The following is a 23231-nucleotide window of genomic DNA, read 5'->3' on the forward strand; positions in this document are numbered from 1 at the left end:
TAATGAGAAACAACAAGCAAAATCTCTCAGATCTACCACCAGCAAGCGTAGGCATACTGTTAAGGATCAGTGATTGCTATGTATCACAAGTCTAGTTTCTTGTATAACAGGAACATATAAAGTTGTAAAGTGCTAAATTGGAATTGAATTGTGTATTCTGACTTGCAGAAACTCCTAAATCAGTGACAGCGAACCTTTTTGCCACCAAGTGCCCAACCGCTGGGAACTGGAAGACCAGGTGGTTGGCGCACACTGGCCATCTGATCTTCCGGTTTCCGGTGTGTGCAATGAGCAGCTGGCTGACATGCATGTGTGTGCTGGATACTCGAAGACCAGGTAGTGATGGTGTGCATGCCCACAGAGAGGGCTCTGCATGCCACCTCTGGCACACATGCCATAGGTTCACCATCATGGTCCTAAGTGCTCTTAGCTGAGATCCTTCATATGAGTTATACCAAATGCAATGATGAGATAGTCGAGATCTTCCTTATATAAAGTAGATCTATCAACAGTCCTGCTCTGAAATACTAAAAGTGTTAAATGTTTTCTCTATGGTGATGCTCTGTTAAATATTATTCAAAATACACAGCTGGGACTTGAAAATAAACTTAAGAATTGTTATTTCTGGATAAACCTAGGAATTGTTTATTGGTGATCTTGAGATTCTTACAAAGATTCCTGGAAGTCCTTAACTGGAAGTTGTGAAGTGGATTTAGTTGCTAGGTTGTGTTCATAAAACATGTTTAGCAAGAAAGTGAAGCTAACAATTCCATGCAATGCCATTACAGTCGTACCTTGGTACTCAACTGCTTTGAAACTCATCCAATTTGGTACTCAACACATTTTGACACAAAAAAATTGTCCCGATACTTATTGCTTGTTTGGTACTCAACACATAAGCTGGAACTTGTTGTCAGCTGCCTTGTGACTCATTACATTATTTCTTATGGTAAAAAATTATTTGGTACTCATCATGCCTCCCAGAACTAATTAACAATCAGTTACTGAGGTACCACTGTAGTTTGGTATCACTTTGACTATTCTTGTAGCTTTTTAAAATGAAGTTTCCAACTTCTGAATTCCTGTCACTGAGATACAGAGGCTACACTTTACATGTATTAAGGTTATCGTAGTCTGTTGAATTAAGCTTTAATTAGATGTTTCACATATTAAGCAATATTCACATATGTTCACATATGACAATCACTGGATTCAAAACAAACTCAAGCAAACTTATAATCAGCCCTTCTGATATTAATATGCAAGTTATTTCAGTTGGGATTATATAACCAATTGTGCTTTAGTCAACAAATTACAGATAACATGGCTATGACTAGAACAATATGCAGGCCATCTGGCTTCAAGAACAAGGTGTTTGCATAATTCAAAATGGTGTCACATTTTCAGATAGCTTTCCAAGACCTTGCATACATAATTTCTGATGCAATGTTTCAAATGCTAGTCAGCTCATGGAAATCTCAGTGACTATTTTGCTTCAGCTGCTTGTCTAGGAATGAAGAAATCGGAGCTCTGCACACATACAATGGCTGCCTGCATTCAGCCTAGTGAATCATAGACTATGCAAGCTTGGATTGGGGTGGTGCTGATAACTGAGGTGAATGCTAAAAATAAAAATGACTTGGCTATGAAGGGAAAAATATGTCCCAACAGTTCCTTTTTCCTGCCCGATTATGGAAAAATACAAACATGATTTCCTTATCTGTCTTGTGAAATTATTCTAAAACTGCTTTTGCTAAACCTTATGTAAACAAAGTAATTTCTGTTGTGTCCACCAGCACCCTCAAAGTGCACATGTTTAAAAGTAACTTTTTTGAAAAGGATTTCTAAACTAAGGTATAGTCTGAGTCTTTTGTTCTTGGCTGTTCTCCAAAAAATTTGGTAGATAATACAAGACTGATATCCTGTGTTACAGGGCAACAGGAAACTGTTTCAGGAAAGTCCACCCACAAAGATCATGGGTTTTATACTAATCAGTTAAAGAAACCAATGGGAAAACTAAGAAACACAGGTCCTCACATTGTAGAAACAACTTGGGCTATGCCCCAGCTTTCTCCAACTTGGTGCCCTTGAGATATTTTGGGAATGCTATCACGAATTTTCAGGCAGCGTGGCCATTGTTGCCTGTGATAATTGATAAAAGGGAGGCATCTGATTGGAATAGCTACTCAGGAAAGATAATGTACAAGTCCTGTTTCTCTCTCTCCTTTTCCCTTTGTTGCGTCCCAGTAGACAAGTAAATCTCACCGGCAGAGGAAATTTCTCCTAATCAGTCCCTTCACTCCTGCCAGTGCCCTGGCTTCTCGTGTTCAGCTTCATTGAAGATAAAGCTGAACTTTATAGGTATCGTCTTTCCCATCTGCCTTGGATCCTCTGTTCTTTTTCATAAATTTGGCACTACAGTCTTGAGCCAAGTGGTTAAACAAACTGCAAAAATATGTCAGGCTATTCTAAAAGCAACTCTTTTGCACCATGCATTATATATGCTCCAGGGGTGAGTTCCGGCAGTCCCTACTGCTGGTTTGCCATGAGCGCACCGTGCTCCCACGCTTGATGCACGCTATGCGCGCATGCACAGAAAAATAAAAATTGCTCTGTGCATGTGCAGAAGCAAAAAACAAGATGGTAATGCCTATGGCGCCGCTGGGAGAACTAGTTTGGGGGCGTGGCTGACCCGAGTCGCTGCCAGTTCCAGCGACCCAGGCCGCCAAGCTACTACTTGTTCGGCCAAACTGGTCCGAACTGGTAGGAACCCACCACTGAATACTCCCATAAGCTGACATATAAGCCTTTTCCTTCCTCTGGTCTTATTTAAAGGTGAAACTAATGCAATGGAATTCTTCAAAATGTAAATAGCACTCTTTTCTCACACACCCTACCCACCCATCAAGAACAATCGAACATGCATGAATGTAAGATGTTATAGTGTAGATATCTTGGAAAGAAGTGTGAACCTTGAATGTTTGATTGTGTTCTTGAAAATACTCACCTCGAGATACATAATGTGCCCATTCAGTAGCTCTCAGTCAAAGTATTCCTATTACCTGTGAGGTACCTGATTAAATTAAGGCACACTGTATAATCCTTTGTTCCGTTCTCCAATTTTTATTGCAACAGAGCAAGTTTAGATGGGCTTTTAATATCAGTGATAAGCTTGAATCAGGAAAGGTTGTATCATATTTAAAAAAATGTCTTTTTTTTCTTCTTCTAAGTGGTGGAGAGGGGGTGGGGTAGATATTGTACTTTGGCCAAAGACAAAAACAACAAAACAGCAGGGGACACTGTGTGAAAACCAGTATTGCTTGTTCAATTGGCTGCCTGTTGAGAACTGGCATAGGACCATCCATTGTTATGAAGGCCACTTAAAACACATTATGGATTTAAAGGAAATACTCAGAAATGTAGCAGCAAGATATGTCTGTTTTTTATGTGTTTGTTCACAGTTATGTAATAGTAAATGGATAATATTGGCTTTCTTCCTCACATCAGAAAAAATTGAGTACAATTTGAACATTTCCATTCATCCAAGCCTGCTGAGCTTCTCTATTTAATTGCTTTTATGTTCTGCTTTTCATCCAGGTATTCAAAGCAGCCTATGTAGTTGTCTTCCCAGATTTTTGATCTTCACAATAACCTTGAGAGGTAGATTATATTAACAAATGATGACTACTAGTCACCTAATAAATATATAAACATATTGGTGCTTTCAGTTTTGGTCTTCCTAGTTTTGAAGCAGTATCTACAGAGAAGTTATGGTTATAACCCTAATGGAATTGAAACGTTCCAAAATGTTCTGCTATTAATATTCTCTCAGAGACTCCACACACACACACACCTGCTTTTCTGTTGCTTTTCTGCTGGATCTTTTGTACATCTTCAGGATACATCTAGAAGGAAGGTGACTGTTTTATATATATGAGAAAGGACTATTAACAGTTTTGAAACTGACCTAAAGCAAAACAAAAACTGAAATTGACAAGATTGCATTCTTTAATAAGATTTTAAGTACTGAACTTTACTAGAGAATGGAAGGTGGTCAAAAAATGGTGAAAAGACCCCTACTTGCACCAAGGGATTACAAGATATTGATTTTTTTAAAGAAATCCCTAAATGTATGTAATGTATGATACAGAAAGGGAAACTGTTCAAACCTATTGAAATTTACACAGGGACATGTAGAAATAGCATATGCAAATGATAACAGCTAGAGCCCACAACTGAATCATGAATTTGACTGCTAAAAATCGAACCTATTGTTGCAGTCATGAAACATGAGTTTTGCACTCCCGCTCTGTATCCAGCAGATATTGTACAGCCCTTTTTCATGTACCTACTAACTAGATTGTGTTTTCACAACAGCATTGGACCACCCCTGGTAAGATGAGACAAGGCAAGTGGGGACATATTTGAAACATTGTGAACTTGAAAGTTATGGCACACCTCTTGATAACACAATATACTGACATAAACCATGGTTTATAAGTTATACACCAATAAATAGATTTGAAAAAGAAGATGGATGCCTTGGATTTTATTTTTCGGGACACGTTACTTTGAGGCTTGACACCAAGCCAACAATCAAACAAGCTGCATGATGGTGCATCACAATGTGGGAATCAAATCTTTTTTTTTTTTTACTTTATTTTCCTAAAAAAATAATGGAATCAAAATTTGCTGTAAAATACAAATATACCAGTAAAAATCACAAGAACGATCAAAACATAAGGTTATATTTCCCCCTCTAAGAAACTAAGTTTTAATTTGTACCAGCTTTATTTATGCTGAACATGGGAATAGAAAATGTGATAAAAAAAGAAGCTCCTAAATTGTGGAATGAAAATAGATATTTCCAAATATTTTACAACAGTGGTCCCCAACTTTTCCAGTTCTGCCAACTGGCAGAGTTGAGATGGTTTCACATGTGCAACCTAATCCTGTGTGTGCACAAATGGAACTTTGAGCACTTGCCCGCCATTTGCATGGCACGGTTCCCAACGGGCCACGGACTGATAGCGGGCACGGACCGGGTGGGGTGGGGTGAGAACCCCTGTTCTACACAAAGAAGAAGTAAAGTAATTTGTAGTATACAATAAGCAATTAGCATCTTCCCTGTCAAACCAATATTATATTAAAATGTTGATTAAGAAAACAGGGAGGCTCTTCAACATACTCGCTGGGTGGTTGCTTGGTTGGCTTGCTGGTTAATTGATGAAAACAAGAAAAATACAATTACTGTAATAATAGGTAAATGAGATTCAAGGTATATATACCACATACCCAGTTTCCAAATTTCTGTAGCCTAACTTGTAATTGCATTTGACTTCCCTGAATATTTGAGAATTTGTTTTTCTTGATTGTAAGTTGTTATCAGAGGTTTTTTTTTTAACCACAAAACATGATCATGGGGGGGGAAAGCCTAGGTAACATTGAAAACTTCATCTTTCTTCTTAACCCTTATCAAGCCCATCAGTTGAAAATCCAATTCCAGTAGGCTACAGTAGCCTATATTATATTAAAATGTTCCATTTTTAAAAAAATAAAAATTCCATCTCTGACTGCTACCTCTACTAAAAATGATTTAACCAATATTTTCCTTCTGTTCTGCAGAGATATAAATTGATTCTATTATGTTTAGTGGTTGTCTTATTATTCCGTTTGTGGATTAAAAACATACCTATGATGGTATTTTACTGGGTTTTCCTGTTACAAATAAAGAGATAACTGATGACCCATCTTTTTGTGTCTCTCCCATTTCTGAAAATCAGAGATTGTTAAACTGTAATGTTTAGTTTCACCATTTTTTTTTACCTTTTTATCTGCTATGTCTTCCATTTAGGTTTCTAATTAATAGGTCTAATTACATTTCTTATTCAGGTTTTTGTTTACCTGTTTAGTTAAAACTTCCTAATATTTTCTGACAACCCTAATCATACTTTTTAAGACAGCGCTTCCCTCAGATTAGGAGAATCCATTCCTTTCTTTCTAAAGCAAGTAACTGCTTTGGAGTCATTGATGTGTGACTAGCAGAGTCATAATGAGACAGGAACTAGCTTCCATAATTAACCTTTCCAGTCCTTTATAAACTCTTGCTGCTCCATCTTCCCATTAGCATCCCATTAGATTCTTGAACTGAGAGATTTCCATTTCTTGAAAAGGATCATCTGCTATAATTTATTGCCTTGCTCAAATCGGGTTTTTTCCCCAGGTTTTTTTCTGCTAGACAAGGTAATAAGTTATTTGCATTAAGGTGTTGCTTTCCTCGACAATGTACAATTGAATAATTAAACTCTGCCAGCTGTTCCAGCCCCGAAGCAAAATTTCCCTTTGCCTAATGAAACCTCAATGATCCATCATCTGTCCTCAAAGTAAATATTGTTATTCTTAAGAAAATTTTATTGAAACCTAACAGGAGGCTGCAAAATTGCCAGTGGCTGTGTTCATACATAGTAAAAAGACATGATGTGATTTGTTTCGTTTTTGCTTAAAGTATTGTATGTACCAACTATTCTGAATTATTACCGTATGTGCCATCGTCAGTGTTGACCACATATTTATAGATCTTTTCTAGGACGACCTAGTCTCAGATTGGCCCTTGAGGTCTTCCAAGACTACATCCATCACCACTGTAATTGAGTCTGTCCACCTTGCTGAAGCCGTTCCCTTCTGCTTTTTCCTTCCATCTTTCCCAACATTACCATACTGACTTCTTGAGGGAGCTGATCCTTTACATAATATGTTTGAAATATGTTAATTGAAACCTGAACATTTAGGTCTTAAGCAGAACTCATATTTCTTGACTACTGGTTCTATTTCTAGTGGGATTTATAGTTAAATACAAAGGGGAAAAGCTATCCATCCTACCTGACAACTTAACAAATTGTGCTTATCAAACCTATTATTGGTTAGTGAATAACTTATGATTTAATAAACCATGGTTTAACACATCTATGAAAAATGTCTTCTGAGAGGGAACACCTAAGATAAATACATTGATTAAACTTATAATCAAATGTTGTACATTTAGGCTTATGTATAAAGCCTAAAACAATATAAAACCAACTTTATTGATCAACTTATTGATTTGATTAGCATTTGGTCCAGCATCTTTAAAGTAACTACTGTTCTTATGGGTATGTGTGTAGTCTAATATAGTGTGTAGTGTATTACTAGATTCATTAGAATCTTTTTAAAAGAGTTAATATTTCCTTTGGATGGATGTGAATTCTTCCTTCTCCAAATTTTCATGAAAGCCATCTTTGATTAGTAGAACTCTTTAGTTCTTCCTTCAGTAGATCTTCTCTGGTACCCCTGCTCATCTCCACTTCAATGGTTTTGTCCCAGGGTCTTTGAGAACCAGCAATCCTTCAACAGTCAATATAGTCTAGCGTTCATATCACAGACAAGATTTAGCCATAAGAAATCTAAGTCTCTCCTCTTAAACATTGCAATCTAAGCTAACTATGCATGCACCTTTAGTATCCTTTACTATGCACATATGTTTTCAATGAAATTATTTAATTATAATTAGACATAATTAGACATAGCATAGTGCTTTACATCACACTCTGAGTGGTTTACAAAGTCAGCATATTGCACCCACCCAACAATCTGGGTCCTCATTTTACCGAACTCAGAAAGTTGGAAAGCCAAGTCAATCTTGAATCCTGCCAGGATCGAACTCCAGACTGTGAACAGGGTTAGCCTGCAATACTGCATTATAACCACTGTGTCACCATGACTCCTCCAATACCATTTCTAGTCCATGACCAGGCCTAAATCCTAACTGAAATAGATCCAGACAATCTGTTTACTTTGTATTACGTCATCCTAAAACAAGATTTGTTTAACCATACAGAGTAAACTTGACTTCTTTCCCACAGCCCATTAAAGAAAAATCAAACCACATCACAGCTAAATATGCTGTGTGAACCCAATCATTCATACAGAACTGTAGCAGAATGAATCCTTATTATAATAAAGATTACATTAAGAAAAGGAACAGATTTTATGAAGAAACGATTTCATATTACAGTAATTATAATTAAAGCTGTGATTTCCTTCCAATCTATCCTACTTATACTATCATGATTTTCTATGCAGTTTACTATCTCATTGATAGGTAGAGCCTACCAACGATCAAGGGTGGTGCAGTGTTAAATTGCAGTATTGCAGGTTAATTTTGCCCTCAGCCAGGAGTTCGATCCTGACGGGCTCAAAGTTAATTCAGCCTTTCAGCCTTCCAAGGTCAGTAAAATGAGAACCCAGATTATTGGAAGCAATGTGCTGACGTTTGTAAACTGTTCAGAGAGTGCTGTAAAGCATTGTGGCGTGGTATCTAAGTGCTATTGATTCCTGACAGACCCAAGAGAATGAGTGTTGCAATCAGTATTTTAAGTATTTAGTATTTTACAAAACCCATCTTAGCCACCTGAATGTCTTAGGAGCTTATCTTTTATTATATTTCAGAGTAATTTTGTAGAATTCCACAGTGGGTCCTGGCCTTTCTTTCAATGTCTTTGACACAATGAAAAATCACTGTTTAAGAGAGTTTCTTTGGGTTGTGAGAATCTCTTCTAAAGAGGGAGATTCAAGCCTTTAGATGGTCTGATCAAATGCCTGCCAAGTGATTTCCAGGAATACTTGTTTAAAAGAAAATAACTCTGTGTGAGTACCACAGTATAAGTATAGGATAGTGATGGTGAACCTTTTCAGCACAGAGTGCCCAAACCAGAATGTGTGTGCATGTGTGCGTGCCAGAGCAGTGGAAACCTGAAGACCAGCAGGCACATGCCTGTTTTGGGGGCGTTTTGGGGCCATTTTCAGGCGGGGTTTGGGGCCTTTTTCAGGCTGGTTTTTGGACCGTTTTCAGGCCATTTTCAGGCTGTTTTCTGGCCCAGAAAATGGCCCTGAAAGCAGCCCGGAAAATGGCCAGGTTTTTTGGCCATTTTCCAGAGCTCCGTGTCAGCAAATACCAGCTGCTTAGTGTGCAAAAACATCCCGAAAAACTGCCTGTTTTGGGGGTGTTTTCAGGCCATTTTCTGGTGCTCCAGTGCTCATGAAGACTACCTGGCCGGAAACCAAAAGAGCAGCTAGTGACAGTATGCATACCCACAGAGAGTGGCTTTGCTTGCCACCTTTGGCACGTGTTCCCCACCACGGGCGTGGCATAAGGCTGAATTATAGGAAAATCAATCTGGGATGTGGAGTTAGGCATATTTTGAGCATGCCCTCTGTGTAGAGTAAGTAAAGGGGGAAATATCAATACACACCACTGTATTTCCCAAAGATTATCTCTGAAAGATGTAGTATCCTATTACTTTTATGAAACACTCTGTCTATTCAGAACAATTACTCTGATGGAATAAATTTTCTCAGTTCATCATACCTTGAAACAGGTTTTGCAAACTTGGCAACTTTAAGGTGTATGGACTTCAACTCCCAGAATTCCTCAGCTAGCATGCAACTTCAGCTTTTGGGTGCTTACCTTTTCATTTCATTCCACCCGATATCCAGATTATATTATAGTTTTCCTTACCAGGATCCCCAAAGTTGAGCTGCATTTTGAGTATACAACTATTGATCTTGACTTCTCTTGGATATTATTACTATAACAGTTTTAAATCTGCTAACTGTTCATTGGTTTGGAGGTTTATTTTGTTCTGCTGCAACCTATTTTGAACATTTAGAAAAACACAGAATGTAAAACAAAATAGTAACCTATGGGATTCTGACCAAAATACCTGAATTACTACAATGTTATTTGTCCCCATATAAAGCTCCTTTAAGCTTTCTGGTAGATTAATATTTTCTGGCTGCATTATTTTTATTTGGGGTTAAGAAGAACTAAAAACCCAAAGAAAGAATTACCATAAATCTCTAGAAGAAAAGAGGGGAGACAGCAACAAAGGCTTCTCTTCCAGCCACCATCTGTGTGTGTAAAACAGCAACTTTTTCCTACTGACACCAAAGTAACAACAAGAATTTTTAAAAAAAGGTTTAGAAAAGAGGCTTCTCTGAGACTAATATATTATAAAAGTTTTGGGACCATCAGAGAATTTTGGGATTCCCTGGGGGTGAATGGGATCTCTTGGTAGAGGCAGACTGCTTGGGAAATTGATCAGATTGCTATTCATTTATAATTAAAGGATTATAAGATTATATCGTGTTTATATTCTAATAAATCAGATAACCAATGTTTCATTATTGGTAATAGTTTTAGGAACATAACAGCACTAGTATAGTTTGTATGTCTAATTAACCCCATCACTAATGGATCTGATAACAAAGGAAGAGGAATGGGATAGATGTCAGCACCAATTGATGAAGGATATGAATTCTGACATGGAGCAAATAAAATTGCAAGAAAGAAAAGGAGATTTCCAACATGATTCCCTTGGCTGTAATTTCATTTAGACTTCAATATTTATTTATTTTTTTTAAAAAAAAACTATCATACCTTCTGGCATGGTGAGCTGGATATTTATAACATTTAAGAAGTTGATTAACCAATTACTAGAAGGGTTTTTAGATGTGTCTCTGACAAAGCTCATTCATAGAACAGAAATGGTAGGATATGAGGTGAAGAAAGAAGATTCACACTATTATGCAATGCATAACAGCTTTAATTTTTAAAAAACTTTTCTTTATTCAATTTATCAAAGACTTCCTGATGGATCGTCCACAAACAGTAAGGGTTGGATCCTTTACATCTTCCATGCTGAAGCTCAGCACAGGCTCCCCTCAGGGCTGTGTGCTCAGCCCCTACCTGTACTTGCTGTATACATATGACTGCATATCCTCTGATCCATCCAACATCATAATAAAGTTTGCAGATGACACAACGATGCTGGGTCTCATAACTGGAGGGGATGAATCAGCATACAGGGAAGAAGTCCAAAAGGTATCCACATGGTGCTCAAGAAACAACTTACAACTAAATACTAGTAAGACAAAGGAGATGGTGCTAGATTTCTGGAAGCAGAGAGGAGCCTGCCCCACTGTATATCGAGGGGTGCTGTGTGGAGAGGATTTCCTCTTTTAAATTCTTGGGAGTGCTTATTAGTCAAGATCTCATCTGGAAAAACAACACGCCTCTGGTGATTGGAAAGGCCCAGCAGAGACTTCATTTCCTTAGAGTCCTGCGAAAAAATCAGGTGGAACAACGGCCGATGACCTCTTTCTATTGGTCCACCATAAAAAGTGTCCTCACATATTGCGTTACAGTATGGTATGCTGGTTTAATAGCAGCGGACAGGAAGACCCTACAGAGAGTGATCAATTTGGCACAAGAAACCATTGGTTGACCTCTGACACTACTGGATGACATCGCCGGATCTCGCTGCTTTAGCAGAATAAGGAAGATACTCAGAGATGATTCACACCCTAGTCAGTGTCTCTTTGCACTTTTACCATTGGGCAGAAGACATCAAAGTATAGCCAGCCGAACAAAGAGGTTTAAAGATAGTTTCTATCCTTGGGCTGTCAGACTTTTAAATACAACCACAATCACTCCATGCACATGCTAGTTTTTTCTTTCTTTTTTCGTTTCTGCTATAATTTTGCACCAGTGAGGTTAAAACCAATTTTGTTGTATTTAAGTACAATGACAATAAAGATTTTACTATTATACTATTATATGCCTCCCATTTCACTATCAAGCAACATTCCATAAAATATATTGGGATGTCTTCTACAGGAACAAAATCCAAAGATTTTTTTTAAATCCCCTGTGAAGTTAAACAGCTAGATTTCTTAATGTCATTGAAGAACCAATTCACTAAATACCAAGATCAATTAGTGATTGTAGTTGGACAGCTGGTATGTAGGAAAGCAGCTTACTCAGACTAATAAGCATTGCCTTGCTGTTACCTCACAATCCCTCCATGCCTTTGTTACTTCCATCTGCTGTCCCTCATCAACATCTGCAGGCTTTTGGGGAAGGGACATTGGGCCTATTCATGTGGCATGTCCAGCACAATGGGGCTTTCAGGTGCCAATACGATCCCATTAGATTCCTGTATTATATTTCCTCTGGGTCTCAAAGTTCACAAGGTAGTTTACAATTCCTGAATAGAAAATCATAAACGTGAACAGAAATAAGAAGATGACATTTTTACCCTGCTTTTCTTTTAAAAATGACTCGTCAATGATTAACAATGACATGTACAGTATATCCACAAGGGGATGGTGGGTTAGAAACAATGGCCAATGACTCAAAGAGGTACATGCAGAATCTTAACACCTGTCCTAAGACTAAAAATATATTATGTTCTGTATGAATTTAATATGAGTTATTTGCAGAAAAAGATCCAAAAATGTTATGGCAAGAACTGAGATTTTGCCTGTGGAATAAAGTGTTACAGGGGTAGTATAGAATCTAATACAGTTTATTAAAAAATTTATATCCTGGATCATATGCTGAATGAAAATTAAATAATTGACGTTGACTTATCATCTTAAACAATCATTGACAGCTTAGTAATATTTTTATACATTCTAATGTATTAAATATATTAGCTGCATTTTAAATATTCTAATAATGTAATATATTACTAGATTATTTTTTTAGCATTTTAGCTTCTTTGTCAATAATTTAGAATTTTATTTTTTATCTATACCAATAATTTAGTAGTAATCATAACATGCTTTCAAGTATTTTAGGTTTTTCTCTTTTTTTAGTATTTTAGCATTTGCATTTAAAACAATTTCATTTCAGTTTATCTCAATCTGTATAATTTCTTTGGAAAATTTCCTTTTATTTTCCAAGTCCTGCAATATTCTGTGAAACTGTATTAAATTATGGCTTATTTTATCCAAGTTTGCAAGGCTAAGGCATAAAATATAGTTTTCCAACTAAAATGTCTAGGGTCATGAAATCAAAACCATATTAACCATATTATGGCTTATCAGAAACTATGAAAGATATTAAAATATTGAAAAAATATTGTAAAAGATAAATCCTAATTACTGTTTTGTCACAACAGAAACCCAGCTATCGCTTCATTATCATTCTGTTTCTCAATTTTGGGGGATTTTCAACCACTCTACAGACCTGGAAATTTGTTTCTTTTTTCTTGCTCCTTCTTCCCCATTTCTTTAATTTACAGTATTTTTAAAAATCTAAATTCTACAGGCATGGATTGTTTTTCTTTGTTGTTGTTGTTGTTTTTAATTTGTATATAACAGTTGCTTGATGTTAGGATCTTTTAAAAGAAATAATGCAGAATTATTTTTCTTGCCTTGAAAATCTGTGTGACATCAATGTATGACTTTAAAGAGCTGTATAAAACACGTCCAAACACAGACCTTTCTAGTTGATAGTCCCAGGAACATAACTGTGGAGGAAAGAGGGAAATAGAAGCAGAATAATATGGCTGTGAGTCAGTGACGTGTGGTGAGGTTTATGGCTGGTGAGGCACTGACACAGAGATTTCAAAATTTTTTAGACTTGTGGACTTCAACTCCCAGAATTCCACAGCCAGGCATGCTTAGTTCCGATTTAAAGCGACAGCATTTGTTTTTCTCCTTTGTGAAAAAGTTTCCTTCATTCTTTTTCTTCTCCCTCCCCCTCCTTCTCCCTCTCTCCCTCCCTCCCCCCTCTCTCAAACAGACACACACACACGGAGAAGTTGGATTGGACTATCTCCTTTCCTCTCTCACTCACTCTCTCTCAAACAAACACAAACACAGAAGTTGGATTGGAGCCGATCCGAGCCTTTGATTGCAGGCGGAGCCACGTTGCCTTTTCAAACTTGTAATCAGTGAAGCTGGGCTTATATAGTTTTATCCAGCTGTGTGTGCGTGCATGTGTGTGTGTGTGTGTGTTTGTGTTTGAAAAGGCAATGTGGCTCTGCCTGCAATCAAACTACACTTGGGGAGGGATCTACACTTGAGGATGAAGTTTGATTTCCTCCCCCTCCCTCCGACCCACACATACCTTTTCCAGCTGTTTCAGAGAGGATTTCAACTCTGCTCTTGCCTGCCATCATGAAAAGAAAAAAATTGTGCTTAACTGTTTAAAAAAGCCTCTAAAAAAGTGCCCTCTACAGGAGGAGGCAGGAGAATGATGTGCCTCATCTACGTCAGGAATTTTTCGGCTTTTAACTCTTGCTTAACTCTGCTTGAGTGATCATAAAACGCCAGACTAGATGAGGCTTGTCGTTCTCCTGCCTCCTCCTGTAGAGGGCACTTTTTAGAGGCTTTTTTAAACAGTTAAGCACTAAGCAGAGTCATCCACGGTGACTCTGGCAGCAACTAGCTCAGCCTGACCTCAGCTCCTGCCTTTTTCCTTTTACATTTTTTTTTCTTTTCATGATGACAGTGGTGAGGCTCTGCCTCCCATGCCTCCCCTGACTGCATGTCCCTGCTGTGAGTCATCCTTGCGAAAGATACAGGTAGTCCTTGACATACAACAGTTCATTTAGTGACCATTCAAAGTTACAATGGACTGAAAAAGGTGACCTATGACTTAGATACTTGGCAATTGGTTCATACTTATGACCATTGCTGTGTCCCAAGGTCATGTGATCAACTTTTGCAACCTTCTGACAAACAAAGTCAATGGGGAATCCAGATTCACTTAACAACGAGGTTACTAACTTATCAACTGTGGTGATTCACTTAACAACTATGGCAAGAAAGGTCGTAAAATAAGGCAAAACCTACTTAACAAATGTCTCACTTAGCAACAACAACAATTTTGGGCTCAATTGGGGTCATACGTCAAGGACTACCTGTACTCATTTGAAGATTTTGGCTTAGGTGTTGTAAGCCCTACCATATGTGATGTATTGAATAAAACATGATTAAAGAATTTAAAGCTTAATATTGGCATGAACTTAGTTTAAATGTAAAGATACCCATCTTGGCATCTATTTTTGTGACATGCACAGATCACAAATAATCGCTCATTTTTAATGTATGACACTATAATGATGACTGTTGCATGATGTGTGATGAGAATTAACATGCTGTTGACTTAGTTTAACCATTCTGTTGACTTCTCTGCTTCTGGTCCAGATATTCATCTATTATCATATATTTATTTGGAAATACTGTTAATAAAAAAGTCTGTGCTGTTCATCATTAGAGTTTCCACATGTGGGAGGGGGGGAAGGCTAAAGGTCCATCACACACATTGATAGATATCGGTAGGTGATATATATACACATACAAAAAGCAGATCTACCTTATTTTCATGGCTATTTTTTGTTTAATCATAAGCCAGCCAGTAGCCTAAGTTTGTACACCAGTGAAAACAAAGTAAGCTAATCTTGATCAAGCTGTGGTGAACTTGATCATTCTTAGTATGCTGTCAAAATTTAAATCAAATCGCAATTTGATTTTCAGTTCGAATTCAAATAATCCATTAAGCAAAATCACAATTATAATTTAACACATTTTAAAGCATAGAGAATTTTATAGTTTTCAGAGTTATTGTAGGAAACTAATGTAGATGGTGCATTAGCATACTAAGATTATTTAAAATCCTAGATGGAAAGGCGGAAAGAAATACTACCTGCATGGAGCATTTCTGCAGGGACAAAATGTTTCCCCCATTCTTGAATAGAAGACAAACTTTTCAAGGAAGAACAGAACTGTAACTCAGTTTACATCTGAAGGTATAAGAACTATGCTGTCTCATATCTGTTTTTCCACTCAATCACACTTTGATGTTTCCCATTCAGCTGCTTCTGTATTTTAATCTTGTATTTGCCTTTGCCATCTTTTTTATGCTCCATAGAAAAGTAAATTTGAAAGAGCCCTTGTGACTTCCAGGAATGCTCCAGGGAGCCAACCTAACATTTTTTAATTACTTAAGAATGAATAAAGAGAAGGGGAAAAAACCCCACACCAGAGTGCCCTCTAGCGACATTCAAGAAACACGATTAAAAAAACATACCATATATTGAATTCTGTCTGAATTGTTTGGGGGAGAATTTCCTTCAAAGACTAGATCAACCAAGGTATAAAGATAAATCGTGGTTGAGTAAGAAAAAAAAACATGCTTACGCAGTTTACTGATTTAGTGTAGTATATTGCTAAATACAGTTGGGGTACACACATGAAATTGTGTTTCAGCAAACAATGGCTTTGAAGAATGGTATTAATCCATAGGTACAAATGTTTAATATTTTCTATGTGGTTGTTTTAGCAATAAAATATTGATAAATCTAATAGTCCAACAGATAGGAGAACTTTTCCGCAGTTTGTACCGCATCTCCCCGAAAATAAGACAAAGTCTTATTTTCTTTTGACACTTGGCCTTATTTTCAGGGAGATCTTAATATTTTTGAGGTGCAGGAGGCAGCAAGTGTAGTCACCTCATGGCTGCTGCTGTGTTGCAATATTTTCAGGAAGGGCTTATTTTGGGGGGAGGGCTTATTTTAGCGCATGTGCTCAAAAGCCCAATTGGGCTTATTATCCGGGGAGCAGGGGTGGGTTCCTGCTGGCATTATTACCTGTTCGGTGCTGAAACATTTTGCACTCCGCGCACGTGCACATTTGCACTTTAAAAGGTCTGTGCATGTGCACAACATTAAAAAAGGGGGGAAATTGCATTTTTTTCAATGAAGATTGTTCTGCGTATGTGCAAAACAGAAAATCAAGATGGCGCCGCCGAGGATAGATCCGGTATGGTCACATGTCCAGGTGAGTTACTACCTATTCGGCCAAACCGGAAGGAACCCACGTCTGCCAGGGAGGTCTTATTTTGGGGAAAACAGGGTATAATACAATACACAATAAAAACATTCTTGGAGCCACTTCTTGGGAAAGAATTCAGTTGGAGAAAGAAGAAAGTATATACAGCATTTCCTTTCATGCTAACAACATGGCCCTTAGGAGCTGTTACCTGAAATTGTCCAGAGTAGCAAAGCTTCAGGTCTTCCAACATTGCTCGATAAAAGCACCCACATGAATGAGAAGTCAGAGTCGCCTGTGCCCTGAAGTCCTAGAGATGTAGCAGTTGCTTCAGTAAATATCAGGCTATTGACATTTATAACGCTTCAATCAGTTAATGGGTAACAGAAGTGTTCCACTCTTTATTTCTCAGCTTCACAAGTTCTAACAAAGGGGACTAGGGGGTTAAGATTTTTTTAAAATATCTAAACTTCAGGCTCCAAAGAACCTTTGCTTTTATAAAGGTCAAAATCTTGCGCAGACTGAAGTCAGGAAAAAAAATGTGCTTTTTAAAAATTTCACTGGAAGCAAGCCACTCTCAGTGAATGAAAAGCTCTCCTTGGCTTCTTCTCACAAGCCAAAAGTTCAAATGAGTATGTGTGCAGTTTGGAAAATAGGCACTAAAGTGGAGGAAAATGGAAAGTCAAATATAAGCTGAACGCATCTTGAAGGTGTAAATGTTTTTCCAGGAACTGATATGGAATACTGAGTCTTTCTGATTACATACCTGTTTGCAGCTTAGTCTGTATTTGTATATTTGTAAATAAAATGTTTTAATACATATTTACAAATATACAATTATTTTCAGTACTCATGTACTGTATGAACATAGACATTATGCAGTAGTGCACTACCACAAAGTTAAGCTACACTGGATTAAGCTACAGTTGGTCTTTGTTTAACTACTACTCATGCAGAGACCTTTCAAACTTCCAATGGTGCTGAACAAACGATAGTTATGACTAGTCCTCATTTTTATGTCAATCACAGTATCCCCACAGTCACATGATTGCAATTGGGTGCTCAGCACCTGGTTCTCAATAACAACATTGCAGCATTCCACAGAAAAATGATTGTTATTTCCAACCTTCCTTGCCAGCTTCCAACAAGCAAAGTCAATGGGGAAGACAGCAGGAGGTCACAAATAGGGACCATGTGATGTAACTGCTTAACAACCTATAACCACTTAACAATGACACCTGGGCATGCCATAATTTATGTTGCTAAGCTACACAGTCACATGATATCATCCTTTACTGTATAATCATGTCATTTAGTGATGAACATTTTGGTCCCAATTATTGCTGTTAAGTGAGGACTACTTGTATTTGTTAAATTATTAACACTTGTATCAGTCATATGAACTATACTAAGCTACCTGTTTCTTCCTCAAAAATTTATTCACATACTTCTGACGTTCTGAAGGAGTTGGCAGACATGATCTCAAAATCCCTGACCCATAGCTTTCAAAGATCCTGGAGCACCAGGGAACTATCAGAGGACTGGAAAAGAGCTAACATGGTTCCAATCTTCAAAAAAAGAGGGGAAATAGATACAGGAAACCACATACCACTTTGCCTGACATCAGTTCCTGGGAACATCCTGGAAAAGATAATCAAGCAACGGATCTGCCAACACCTAGAAGCAAAACTATTACTGGGAACCAACATGAGTTTCTCAAAAACAGATTATGCCAGGCAAGAAAAGAAAGGAAAGTGTATTCTACTCTCCCCTTCCTTTCATGAGCTGTGGTAGCACAATGGTTAGAGTATAGTATTGCGGGCTATTTCTACTGACTGCCGGCTACCTGCAATTTGGCAGTTGAAATCTCACCAGGCTGAAGGTTGACTGAGCCTTCCATCTTTCCGAAATTGGTAAAATGAGGACCCAAATTGTTGGGAGCAATATGCTGATTCTGTAAACCGCTTAGAGAAGGCTGTAGAGCACTGTAAAGCCATATATAAGTCTAAGTATTATTGCTATACACTGTAGCTAGAGCATCTAAAGCAATTATAACATAGGAATTATAACACTCCTATATTAATATTTAATCCTCACCATACACAACTCTAGGTGGGACTTTGGCATTTGTTGTTTAGGAGTCTCTAGTGGCCTTGAGGAGTGACGAGTGGCTTCCTTTGTGAGAGCCGAAGGGAATCAATTGTGCATGCTGCTTGCCTCCCTCAGTAGTCCTGTCCAAGCTCCCCGAGTCCATGGCAGAGTTAGCAATGGAGTTCCCCATAGTGATGATGCTTAGGACTTCAACTTGCCTTCTTTGGGATGAGAGTTGGAAATAGCATGGTCACCTTGGCAGCTGTTGACCTGAACCATCTTATCAAGAGCTGGACTCCCATGGGGGTTTGTGTCACAGATTGGGTCTAATATTTATCCCAGGCAGTGACATCTGGGTCCAAGTGGTTGTTTCTGCCACTTTGCAATAGAGTGTGATCCTGCCTGCTCTGAAAGAGGTGGTGATTTGCCTGTTCCTCAAGAAACCATTCATTGGAAGGTTTCCATCCACTCTCTAATCTTTATAGGGAAGGTTGTTGAAAGTTGCACTGGGTTTACAACTTCAGAGATAATCTGAATGAAACAGATTATCTGGACCCTTTTCAGTTAGAATTTAGACTGTGCTATACAATATCAAGACTTCATTTATTACAGTTGGGGATGACCTCTGGAGCACTCCAAATGGAGAGTTGTGTGCAAAGGTGGTAATCAGCCAGTTCTCTCTGGTTCGGGCGAACCAGTAGCAGTGACTGTGGGAGGCTCCACCCAACCGCCCTGATATCATCCGCAAGCACTGTGCATGCGCTGACGCAGCGTGTGGGAGAGAAGCGAGCGTTTGTGTGTTCATACTGCTGATTGTGTATCTATCTTGGCTCTCCTGGATTTTTCACCTTTAAAGTCCTACATGGCATAGGGTCAGATTATATTCAGATTTGCTTTCCCTGAGGGTATCTGCTTATCCCACAAGCACAGACAGATGGGCACACACCAGGTTCCCCAAACATTGTCATCTAGTGGGACCTTGAAGTTGCAACTTCTCTGTAGCCACTTGGATCTTTCAAAGAGCTATCTGCCTGAGATTTGCATGCATTTGTGTATGGGATGCACATTTAGCCTTCTGGAAGGTAAGAAAAACCTGTCTCTTCCCCAAGCAATGGGCTAGGATGAGTTTGGGTCATGTGGTCACATGGGCCATCTGATGGAAGGATCTGATTTGTTTTTATTTTATTGCTTTTTATAGGCTGTGGACTGGCTAGGATCACTGCATAAGATAAACACCTATATTTTTTAAATAAACAAACTTCTCATTAGCAATAGCAATACCACTTAGACTTTGCAGTGCTCTCCAGCCCTCTCTCAGTGGTTTACAGAGTCAGCATATTGTCCCCAACAAACTGGCTCCTCATTTTACCAACCTCAGTCAACCTTGAGCCTGGTGAGATTTGAACTGCCAAATTGCAGTCAGTTGGCAGTCAGCAGAAATAGCCTGCAGTACTTAATTCTAACCACTATGCCACCACAACTTAGATTGTCAAATAAGAGGAACTAGAGGAGCATCATTCCTCCTTTATAAGATTAAGTATGGCAACCAGAAACTGTCAACCTGCCTCTCCCACCCACCCCACAAGTCAGAGCACTCTAACTCTAGGTCTGATTGCAAAACGAACTTGACTCAAACAGAAAAGGTAACTTCTCTGGTAGCATTCCAAAATTGCTGATTCTAAGCTGATGGTATACCTGCTATTTTGCATTTCAATTAGGAAATTCTTAGATCTAGACAATTCTTCCAGTTGAAAAAAAAGCAACAAATGTTTTTTTTAAAAAACAAAATTATTCATAATAACTTCAAGCTAATGCAATGGACCATTGAGTTTCTCATCTCTCAGGAGAACTTCATAAATTGAGAAAATGCTTAATTATTACGAAACCTATCCATAAGAACCACAAGAGGGAGCTAAAAGAAAATTAAGTACTTGTTCCTGTCTTTTTCCCACAGAAGGGAGCTGAAACAGTTTAGAACAGGCAGGTTTCAGAAAAACAGAGGGGTGTGAGGCAAGGGTGAAATTCAGCAGGTTCTGGAGAACCAGTAGTGGAAACTTTGAGTAGTTTGGAGAACTGGCAAATACCACCTCTAGCTGGCCCCAGAGTGGAGAGGGAATGGGGATTTTGCAGTATCCTTCCCCTGCCATGCCCGCCAAGCTATGCCCATAGAACCGATAGTAAAAAAAAATTGAATTTCACACTGGTGTGAGGTCAGATAGCTGCAGGGTTGGGTTCCGGCAGAGACTGTCATGCGCGCGCTTGATGTGTAGCGCGCATGTGCAGTATAACTAAAATTGGTCAACAAGATGGCGGCGCCTATGGCACCGCTGGGAAAACCAGTTTGTGGGTGTAGCAGGCCTGGTCACTGTGACCCAGCCGCCAAGCTACTATTAGTTCGGCTGAACCTGTCCAAACTGATAGGAACCCACCACTGGATAGCTGACATATGATCCAAAATGGATAAACAATTTCAATGAGTAAAGTGCTGAATTCTGGATTGATTGAGGAGACATGAGACAGCTGAGGTAAGTTGAACAGCTTTATTAGAACACAATGAGACAAAACAGCAACTAGAACTAATTCAGTACCTTGCCCTGCTTGACAGCTATTTATACCAGAGCTGTCAAGCAGGGCAACCAAAAGGAACACGACTGACAGCCCGCGCTTAGCCAGCCGTGCCTTAGTCAATCAGGCGCGGTTGAGCCGTTGCCAGCTGTCATTCATAAGTTGAGGACTTGTGGCCAGTCACAAGTCGAGGACTTGGGACCGGTTGCAAGTCGAGGACTTAGCATAAGGTTAGGCCTTTGTGTGCATCATTTATCCATATGTTAGATTCATAGGATTGTCCATAGCATATAGTTAAAAAAAAGTTAAATCAGTGCCACAGTGGGTATGATCAAAGGGCCATCCAGTGGTGGGCTACTGCCTGGTGGGACTGGTAGTGAACCGGTAGTTCCAAGCAGCTGGGGCCTGCCCATTCACCAGCCTGTCCTATTTATCTCACAGGCTAGGACTAGCCTGTCCTATTTATCTCACTTTCTGGCTTAGTTCCCCACCTGTACAGCCCAGCTGATTGCCGCACCTTTCCTGCCCTATTCACTGTGGCTGCCTTAGATGATTAGTTTAGCTGCACAAAAGTGTGGAAGGAATGCACACTCACATTTCTGGTGAACCAGTTGTTAACGTATGTGCAGCTCACCTCTGGGGCCATTCATTTGTTATGTGTAGCCCAGGTGGATATGATTATTCTACACTATCATGCTCATATTTATAAAACTCAGTGCCTCTGTGAAAGGTAAGGATGACTACTGCATTTGTGATGCAATCAGAACATTGCGTGTGTTGAAGTTGTTTTAACGCAAACCAAAGATGCCTTTTAAAAAACAAGTTTACATCATATTCTTATGCATGCCAGTGCTGTGTGTGAGGTAATTTAAGGTGGTTCTGACAAGTGTCGTCGGCATCTTTATATCCAGTCACATGGGTGGCAAGCCACTCCCATCCGGTCACATGGGTGGCAAGCCACTCCCACAAAGGAGGCCATACCCACAGAGTATGTTCAAACAATTTTTGAAACCCACCACTGAGGTGGATCCATTGTGGCCGCCATCTTGACTCTTTTGACCATATCTCCTGTCAACCCTATGGATTTATGTTCCTCCTTTTTTATGAGTTCAAGGCAGGGGTTGGTTCCTGCCAGTTCTAACATCTTCTATAGAAGAGGTTCCACAAATCTACCGTGCCATTTAGAACCGGCTCCAGCTCCCTCCTCCCGTCCGTCCGCATATCATCAAGATGAAGAGCGAGAGAAGGAATTCTGGGAGTTGAAGTCCACAAGTCTTAAAGCTGTCAAGTTTGAACACCCATGGGTTTTTTTTTCTAAAGAGTTAGGGGTGCAAGGGTCTTGTAACTTGACAGCTTTAAGACTTGCGTGCTTCAAATGCCAGAGTTTCTGAGCCAACATTTTGGTTGCTAAGCAAGAGCGTTGTTAAGTGAATTTCACCACATTTTACAAGTTGGCGACTCCCACCCAGTCACATGGCTGGCAAGCCACTCCCACTCAGTCACATGGCCAGCAAGCCACTCCTATCCGGTCACATGGCCAGCAAGCCACTCCCACAAAGCAGGCCACACCTACAGAAGAGGTTCTAAAAATTTTGAAACCCACCATTGGTTCAAGGTGAGGTATATAATACTTCTGCTTCCAAGTCCACTACACAACAAACTTGTGGATTGTGTACTAGATAGCTTTGTCAATTTCTCATTAAAAGCCACCTAAACTGGCAGCATCTAGCAAAGTAAATTTCATAATTTAGTAATCCTGGTTTTCAATATTGTAAGAAATAGAAAAAAAAATCTCCACAGGCTCTTTTTCTGCTTTATGCACAACTTTCCACCTCTCTTACCTCTTTTTTCTTGTCTGCTTTATTTCTATATTTATTGGATTACACCTTAGTTACCTAGTAATTTTGACTGTCGTT

At 38.9% G+C, this 23231-nt stretch overlaps 1 long non-coding RNA gene across 2 annotated transcripts; it reads right to left on the reverse strand.

The window, feature by feature from the left end:
• Positions 1 to 8861: 8861 nt before the first annotated feature.
• LOC116521030 lies at positions 8862 to 16967 on the reverse strand. Of its 2 annotated transcripts, XR_004256906.1 has the most exons (4): positions 16871 to 16967; positions 13070 to 13352; positions 11887 to 12083; positions 8862 to 9687 (listed from the first exon to the last, which is right to left on the reverse strand). It is a non-coding gene; the product is annotated as an uncharacterized LOC116521030 (long non-coding RNA). The 2 variants fall into 2 exon arrangements; XR_004256896.1 differs by lacking the exon at positions 8862 to 9687 and having other exon boundaries at positions 11568 to 12083.
• Between the last annotated feature and the right edge of the window lie 6264 nt (positions 16968 to 23231).

Source organism: Thamnophis elegans, chromosome 1 (genome assembly GCF_009769535.1).
Source record: "Thamnophis elegans isolate rThaEle1 chromosome 1, rThaEle1.pri, whole genome shotgun sequence".
NCBI lineage: Eukaryota > Metazoa > Chordata > Lepidosauria > Squamata > Colubridae > Thamnophis > Thamnophis elegans.